Consider the following 9,726-nt stretch of genomic DNA (forward strand, 5'->3'; position numbering starts at 1 on the left):
AGACGTTCCTGCACCCTGGATATAGATAGAAGACGTTCCTGCACCCTAGATATAGATAGAAGACGTTCCTGCACCCTGGATATAGATAGAATACGTTCCTGCACCCTGGATATAGATAGAAGATGTTCCTGCACCCTGGATATAGATAGATGTTCCTGCACCCTGGATGTAGATAGATATTCCTGCACCCTGGATGTAGATAGATAGATGTTCCTGCACCCTGGATATAGATAGATGTTCCTGCACCATGGATATAGATAGATGTTCCTGCACCCTGGGTATAGATAGATGTTCCTGCACCCTGGATATAGATAGAAGACGTTCCTGCACCCTGGATATAGATAGATGTTCCTGCACCCTGGATATAGATAGATGTTCCTGCACCCTGGATATAGATAGATGTTCCTGCACCCTGGATATAGATAGATGTTCCTGCACCCTGGATATAGATAGATGTTCCTGCACCCTGGATATAGATAGATGTTCCTGCACCCTGGATATAGATAGATGTTCCTGCACCATGGATATAGATAGATGTTCCTGCACCATGGATATAGATAGATGTTCCTGCACCCTGGGTATAGATAGATGTTCCTGCACCCTGGATATAGATAGAAGACGTTCCTGCACCCTGGATATAGATAGATGTTCCTGCACCCTGGATATAGACAGATGTTCCTGCACCCTGGATATAGACAGATGTTCCTGCACCCTGGATATAGATAGATGTTCCTGCACCCTGGATATAGATAGATGTTCCTGCACCATGGATATAGATAGATGTTCCTGCACCATGGATATAGATAGATGTTCCTGCACCCTGGGTATAGATAGATGTTCCTGCACCCTGGATATAGATAGAAGACGTTCCTGCACCCTGGATATAGATAGATGTTCCTGCACCCTGGATATAGATAGAAGACGTTCCTGCACCCTGGATATAGATAGAAGACGTTCCTGCACCCTGGATATAGATAGAAGACGTTCCTGCACCCTGGATATAGATAGAAGACGTTCCTGCACCCTGGATATAGATAGAATACGTTCCTGCACCCTGGATATAGATAGAAGACGTTCCTGCACCCTGGATATAGATAGGTGTTCCTGCACCCTGGATATAGATAGATGTTCCTGCACCCTGGATATAGATAGATGTTCCTGCACCCTGGATATAGATAGATGTTCCTGCACCCTGGATATAGATAGATGTTCCTGCACCCTGGATATAGATAGGTGTTCCTGCACCCTAGATATAGATAGAAGACGTTCCTGCACCCTAGATATAGATAGAAGACGTTCCTGCACCCTGGATATAGATTGGTGTTCCTGCACCCTGGATATAGATAGAAGACGTTCCTGCACCCTAGATATAGATAGAAGACGTTCCTGCACCCTGGATATAGATAGAAGACGTTCCTGCACCCTAGATATAGATAGAAGACGTTCCTGCACCCTAGATATAGATAGAAGACGTTCCTGCACCCTGGATATAGATAGAAGACGTTCCTGCACCCTGGATATAGATAGGTGTTCCTGCACCCTGGATATAGATAGATGTTCCTGCACCCTGGATATAGATAGACGTTCCTGCATCCTGGATATAGATAGATGTTCCTGCACCCTGGATATAGATAGAAGACGTTCCTGCACCCTGGATATAGATAGATGTTCCTGCACCCTGGATATAGATAGATGTTCCTGCACCCTGGATATAGGTAGATGTTCCTGCACCCTGGATATAGATAGGTGTTCCTGCACCCTGAATATAGATAGATGTTCCTGCACCCTGGATATAGATAGATGTTCCTGCACCCTGGATGTAGATAGATTTTCCTGCACCCTGGATGTAGATAGATGTTCCTGCACCCTGGATATAGATAGATGTTCCTGCACCCTGGATATAGATAGATGTTCCTGCACCCTGGATATAGATAGAAGACGTTCCTGCACCCTGGATATAGATAGAAGACGTTCCTGCACCCTGGATATAGATAGAAGACGTTCCTGCACCCTGGATATAGATGGATGTTCCTGCACCCTGGATATAGATGGATGTTCCTGCACCCTGGATATAGATGGATGTTCCTGCACCCTGGATATAGATAGATGTTCCTGCACCCTGGATATAGATAGATGTTCCTGCACCCTGAATATAGACAGATGTTCCTGCACCCTGGATATAGACAGATGTTCCTGCACCCTGGATATAGATAGATGTTCCTGCACCTTGGATATAGATAGAAGACGTTCCTGCACCCTGGATATAGATGGATGTTCCTGCACCCTGGATATAGATAGATGTTCCTGCACCCTGGATATAGATAGATGTTCCTGCACCCTGGATATAGACAGATGTTCCTGCACCCTGGATATAGACAGATGTTCCTGCACCCTGGATATAGATAGATAGATATTCCTGCACCCTGGATATAGATAGGTGTTCCTGCACCCTGGATATAGATAGATGTTCCTGCACCCTGGATATAGATAGGTGTTCCTGCACCCTGGATATAAATAGATAAATATTCCTGCACCCTGGATATAGATAGGTGTTCCTGCACCCTGGATATAGATAGATGTTCCTGCACCCTGGATATAGATAGATGTTCCTGCACCCTGGATATAGATAGATGTTCCGGCACCCTGGATATAGATAGGTGTTCCTGCACCCTGGATATAGATAGGTGTTCCTGCACCCTGGATATAGATAGATGTTCCTGCACACTGGATATAGATAGATGTTCCTGCACCCTGGATATAGATAGATGTTCCTGCACCCTGGATATAGAAAGATGTTCCTGCACCCTGGATATAGATAGATGTTCCTGCACCCTGGATATAGATAGATTTTCCTGCACCCTGGATGTAGATAGATGTTCCTGCACCCTGGATATAGATAGGTGTTCCTGCACCCTGGATATAGATAGGTGTTCCTGCACCCTGGATATAGATAGGTGTTCCTGCACCCTGGATATAGATAGATGTTCCTGCACCCTGGATGTAGATAGAAGACGTTCCTGCACCCTGGATATAGATAGAAGACGTTCCTGCACCCTGGATATAGACAGATGTTCCTGCATATAGATAGATGTTCCTGTACCCTGGATATAGATAGATAGATGTTCCTGCACCCTGGATATAGATAGATGTTCCTGCACCCTGGATATAGATAGATGTTCCTGCATCCTGGATATAGATAGACGTTCCTGCATCCTGGATATAGATAGATGTTCCTGCACCCTGGATATAGATAGAAGACATTCCTGCACCCTGGATATAGATAGGTGTTCCTGCACCCTGGATATAGACGGATGTTCCTGCATATAGATAGATGTTCCTGTACCCTGGATATAGATAGATAGATGTTCCTGCACCCTGGATATAGATAGATTTTACTGCACCCTGGATATAGATAGGTGTTCCTGCACCCTGGATATAGATAGATGTTCCTGCACCCTGGATATAGATAGAAGACGTTCCTGCACCCTGGATATAGATAGGTGTTCCTGCACCCTGGATATAGACAGATGTTCCTGCATATAGATAGATGTTCCTGTACCCTGGATATAGATAGAGGTTCCTGCACCCTGGATATAGATAGATAGATGTTCCTGCACCCTGGATATAGATAGATGTTCCTGCACCCTGGATATAGATAGGTGTCCCTGCACCCTGGATATAGATAGATAGATGTTCCTGCACCCTGGATATAGATAGATGTTCCTGCACCCTGGATATAGATAGGTGTTCCTGCACCCTGGATGTAGATAGACGTTCCTGCACCCTGGATATAGATAGATGTTCCTGCACCCTGGATATAGATAGGTGTTCCTGCACCCTGGATATAGATAGATGTTCCTGCACCCTGGATATAGATAGACGTTCCTGCATCCTGGATATAGATAGATGTTCCTGCACCCTGGATGTAGCGTCAGGTTATTTGCATCTTGATTATGTAGTTGGTTCGGTTTAAAAACAACGCCTGTCCATCAAATTCAGCCAAGAAATCCATGAACTTCTTTTCTGCCTGAACTCACCAGGAATTGCATCAATCTCACTATCATTGGGTCCTTCTTTGCATCATTTATGTGACTTCTATAAAAACAACCGTATCTGTTGCCATGAGAACGAACGCAGATATCTTACACTACATCACTGCTCTGGACCCCGTCAGGGCAGAGACTGGAGCTTAACCCTTGCTGCCCCTTGTTACCAAGCTTCTTGTTAGATACACAGTGTCACATGCAACTTTTGTTATAAGTGTTATAATTGCATAATTAATAGTGCCATACGATGTACACATAATACTGTCGTACAGTGCATGAATAGTGCCATACAGTAAACACAATACAGTAAACATAATAGTGCCATACAGTAAACACAATACAGTAAACATAATAATGCCATGCAGTGTACAAATACAGCTGCTGTACAGTGCAGAAATAATAGTTCCATACAGTAAACACAATACTGCTGTACAGTGCAGAAATAGTGCCATACAGTATACACATAATTCTGCCGTACAGCACATAATAGTGCCATACAGTAAACACAATACAGTAAACATAATAGTGCCATACAGTAAACACAATACAGTAAACATAATTAATAGTGCCATACAGTGTACACATAGTACTGCTGTACAGTGCATAATTAATTGTGCCATACAGTATACACATAATAGTGCCATACAGTAAACACAATACAGTAAACATAATGGTGCCCTACAGTAAACACAATACAGTAAACATAATTAATAGTGCCATACAGTGTACACATAGTACTGCTGTACAGTGCATAATTAATTGTTCCATACAGTATACACATAATTCTGCCGTACAGCACATAATAGTGCCATACATGTACACATAATTCTGCCGTACAGCACATAATAGTGCCATACAGTAAACACAATACAGTAAACATAATCCATAGTGCCATACAGTAAACACATAGTACTGCTGTACAGTGCAGAAATAATAGTGCCATAGACTGCACAAATGACAGGGCCATACAAAGATAAATACAGCAAAGATAATACTGTCATGCAGTGTGTAAATACTAGTCCCATTTACTGCAGAAACACCATGCAAAGCACAAATAATACTTCCATACAGTACCATAATACTGAAATACCGTACACAAATAATACTGCTATTATAGAACAATTAACGCCACCATACAGTAGGAAAAAATAACAGTGCCGTAAAGATCACAAATAATTCTGCCATACAGTACACACATATCAGTGCCCCACAGTGCAAACATAATTATTTCAAGGTACAAATTATGCCACCATTTACTGAATAGTTAATACCACCATACAGGGCAGACGTTATAGTGCCACACAGTGCTCATGTGACAGTGCCATACAGCACAATGATTATCCATACGATACTTGTATGACCGTACAGCCCCCAGGTTATACCACCATATGGCTCCCAGGTTATACCACCATATAGCTCCCACGTTATACCACCATTTGGCTCCCAGGTTATACCACCATATGGCTCCCACGTTATACCACCATATGGCCCCCAGGTTATACCACCATATGCCCACCAGGTTATACCATCATATTGCCCCCAGGTTATACCATCATATGGCCCCCAGGTTATACCACCATATGGCCCCCAGGTTATACCACCATATGGCCCCCAGGTTATACCACCATATGGCCCCCACGTTATACCACCATATGGCCCCCATGTTATACCACCATATGGCCCCCAGGTTATACCATCATATGGCCCCCAGGTTACACCACCATATGGCCCCCAGGTTACACCACCATATGGCCCCCAGGTTATACCACAATATGGCCCCCAGGTTATACCACCATATGGCTCCCAGGTTATACCACCATATGGCCCCCAGGTTATACCATCATATGGCCCCCAAGTTATACCACCATACGGCCCCCAGGTTATACCACCATATATATGGCCCCCAGGTTATACCACCATATATATGGCCCCCAGGTTATACCACCATATATATGGCCCCCAGGTTATACCACCATATATATGGCCCCCAGGTTATACCACCATATTGCCCCCAGGTTATACCACCATATTGCCCCCAGGTTATACCACCATATGGCCCCCAGGTTATACCACCATATGGCCCCCAGGTTATACCACCATATGGCTCCCAAGTTATACCACCATACGGCCCCCAGGTTATACCACCATACGGCCCCCAGGTTATACCACCATATATATGGCCCCCAGGTTATACCACCATACGGCCCCCAGGTTATACCACCATACGGCCCCCATGTTATACCACCATACGGCCCCCAGGTTATACCACCATACGGCCCCCAGGTTATACCACCATATTGCCCCCAGGTTATACCACCATACGGCCCCCAGGTTATACCACCATACGGCCCCCAGGTTATACCACCATATTGCCCCCAGGTTATACCACCATATGGCTCCCAGGTTATGCCACCATATGGCCCCCAGGTTATACCACCATATGGCCCCCAGGTTATACCACCATATGGCCCCCATGTTATACCACCATAAGGCTCCCAGGTTATACCACCATACGGCCCCCAGGTTATACCACCATACGGCCCCCAGGTTATACCACCATACGGCCCCCAGGTTATACCACCATACGGCCCCCATGTTATACCACCATACGGCTCCCAGGTTATACCACCATACGGCCCCCAGGTTATACCACCATACGGCCCCCATGTTATACCACCATACGGCCCCCAGGTTATACCACCATACGGCCCCCAGGTTATACCATCATACGGCCCCCAGGTTATACCACCATATGGCCCCCAGGTTATACCACCATATGGCCCCCAGGTTATACCACCATATGGCCCCCAGGTTATACCACCATATGGCCCCCAGGTTATACCACCATACGGCCCCCAGGTTATACCACCATACGGCCCCCAGGTTATACCACCATACGGCTCCCAGGTTATACCACCATACGGCCCCCAGGTTATACCACCATACGGCCCCCAGGTTATACCACCATATGGCCCCCAGGTTATACCACCATACGGCCCCCAGGTTATACCACCATAAGGCTCCCAGGTTATACCACCATACGGCCCCCAGGTTATACCACCATACGGCCCCCAGGTTATACCACCATACGGCCCCCAGGTTATACCACCATACGGCCCCCAGGTTATACCACCATACGGCTCCCAGGTTATACCACCATATTGCCCCCAGGTTATACCACCATATGGCTCCCAGGTTATACCACCATATTGCCCCCAGGTTATACCACCATATGGCCCCCAGGTTATACCACCATATGGCCCCCAGATTATACCACCATATTGCCCCCAGGTTATACCACCATATGGCCCCCAGGTTATACCACCATATGGCCCCCAGATTATACCACCATATGGCCCCCAGATTATACCACCATATGGCCCCCAGGTTATACCACCATATGGCCCCCAGGCTATACCACCATATGGCCCCCAGGTTATACCACCATATGGCCCCCATGTTATACCACCATATGGCCCCCAGGTTATACCACCATATGGCCCCCATGTTATACCACCATATGGCCCCCAGGTTATACCATCATATGGCCCCCAGGTTATACCACCATATGGCTTTCTCAAAGTACTGTGTGGACTGATTCGTAAATAAACCCGCAACCGTAATGCATAGGAGGTCAGTGTGGGTTCCCTGTAACACTATTACCATTCACTGACAACAAGCAGAGATCTTTATTGAGGAATTAAAAGAATATGAGAACGGTGCAGGGTTTCTGTCGCAGGGTAATGACCGTTTAAGGACACGATGTGGTGAGTGCGGTATAACAGGTGACTGTAATTCCCAGCACTGTCACAGGAGAGAAGTTGTTACAATGTGTTTCGGGTGTTATCAGTTCGCTCTATAAATCCTAGTGACGCAGAGTCCGGCCTCGTATATCATCTATACATTTCACTGTGACGCGTCTGACGCACTCGCTCTATGGGATGATGGGGGAAGCGGGGTTAATTATTCACTACTCCCAACATCCACAGGATGAGAATGATGATGATGATGATGACTAATGGCATGTAGCAGATACACAGCATGGCATGACCTGCGGGACCCTGTATACCAGTGGTCTCCAAACTGCGGACCTCCAGCTGTTGCAATACTACAACTCCCAGCATGCCCGGACAGCCGTTGGCTGTCCGAGCATGCTGGGAGTTTTAGTTTTGCAACAGCTGGAGGCACCCTGGTTGGGAAACACTGATCTAGTAGAAGCGTCATTGGAAATATTATATAAACCCTGTGATGCACACCATTTAGTGTTTCACTACCCCTGATGAAGCAGTGAGTACTGTGAAACATGTCAGGTATCTGAACAGTGTTCATAAATTACATGCTGGGAGATTTAGTTTCGCAACAGCTGGAGGCACCCTGGTTAGGAAACACTGACCTAGTAGAAGGGTCATTGGAAAGGTTATATAAACCCTTTTAGTGTGATGCCCATCATTTTGTGCTTTACTATCCCTGATGAAGCAGTTAGTACTGTGAACCATGTCGGTTGTCTGAGCAGATGTTCATTAACATGCTGGGAGTTGTAGTTTTGCAACAGCTGTAACCTTGGCTGTATGCCAACCATCAATGTGCAATTCTACTGCATGTTTTTTGGAATAAAACCGCACCATGCGCACCCCAAAAAATGTGACCCTATAATGACCCCATAATACACTGCCTGTACCTGATATAAATGCTAAATCACCTCCAGTGCACGATAGCAGAGCATGAGCAATAAGTCCTACATCCTGAAAACTAAATCAGTAGAATTATGATTGCAGCTCTGGAGGATATGACGTGATATGACAGAATAGTGAGTGCAACACTGAATAAACTGAAGGGTTATGTGTGATTTAACTGCAGAATAGCGAGTGCAGCTCTGGAAGTGACTGGACAATAAGACCTAATGTAACGGCAGAATAGTGATTGCAGATCTGGAGGTGACTGGAGGATAAGACATAATGTAACAGCAGAATAGTGAGTGCAGCTCTGGAGGTGACTGGAGGATAAGACATGATGTAACAGCAGAATAGTGAGTGCAGCTCTGGAGGTGACTGGAGGATAAGACATGATGTAACAGCAGAATAGTGAGTGAAGCTCTGGAGGATAAGATATAATGTAACAACAGAAAAGTGAGTACAGCTCTGGAGGATAGGATTTGATGTAACAGCAGAATAGTGACTGCAGCTCTGGTGGATAGGATTTGATGTAACAGCAGAATAGTGAGTGCAGCTCTGGTGGATAGGATTTGATGTAACAGCAGAATAGTGAGTGCAGCTCTGGTGGATAGGATTTGATGTAACAGCAGAATAGTGAGTGCAGCTCTGGTGGATAGGATTTGATGTAACAGCAGAATAGTGAGTGCAACTCTGGTGGATAGGATTTGATGTAACAGCAGAATAGTGAGTGCAGCTCTGGTGGATAGGATTTGATGTAACAGCAGAATAGTGAGTGCAGCTCTGGTGGATAGGATTTGATGTAACAGCAGAATAGTGAGTGCAGCTCTGGAGGATTTGATGTAACAGCAGAATAGTGAGTGCAGCTCTGGAGGATATGATGTAATAGCAGAATAGTGAGTGCAGCTTTGGAGGTGACTGTGGGATAAGACCTAATGTAACTGCAGAATAGTGAGTGTTGCTCTGGAGGTGACTGATGTATAAGACATGATGTAACAGCAGAATAGTGA

This window comes from Hyla sarda, chromosome 8 (assembly GCF_029499605.1).
Source record: "Hyla sarda isolate aHylSar1 chromosome 8, aHylSar1.hap1, whole genome shotgun sequence".
Classification (NCBI taxonomy): domain Eukaryota; kingdom Metazoa; phylum Chordata; class Amphibia; order Anura; family Hylidae; genus Hyla; species Hyla sarda.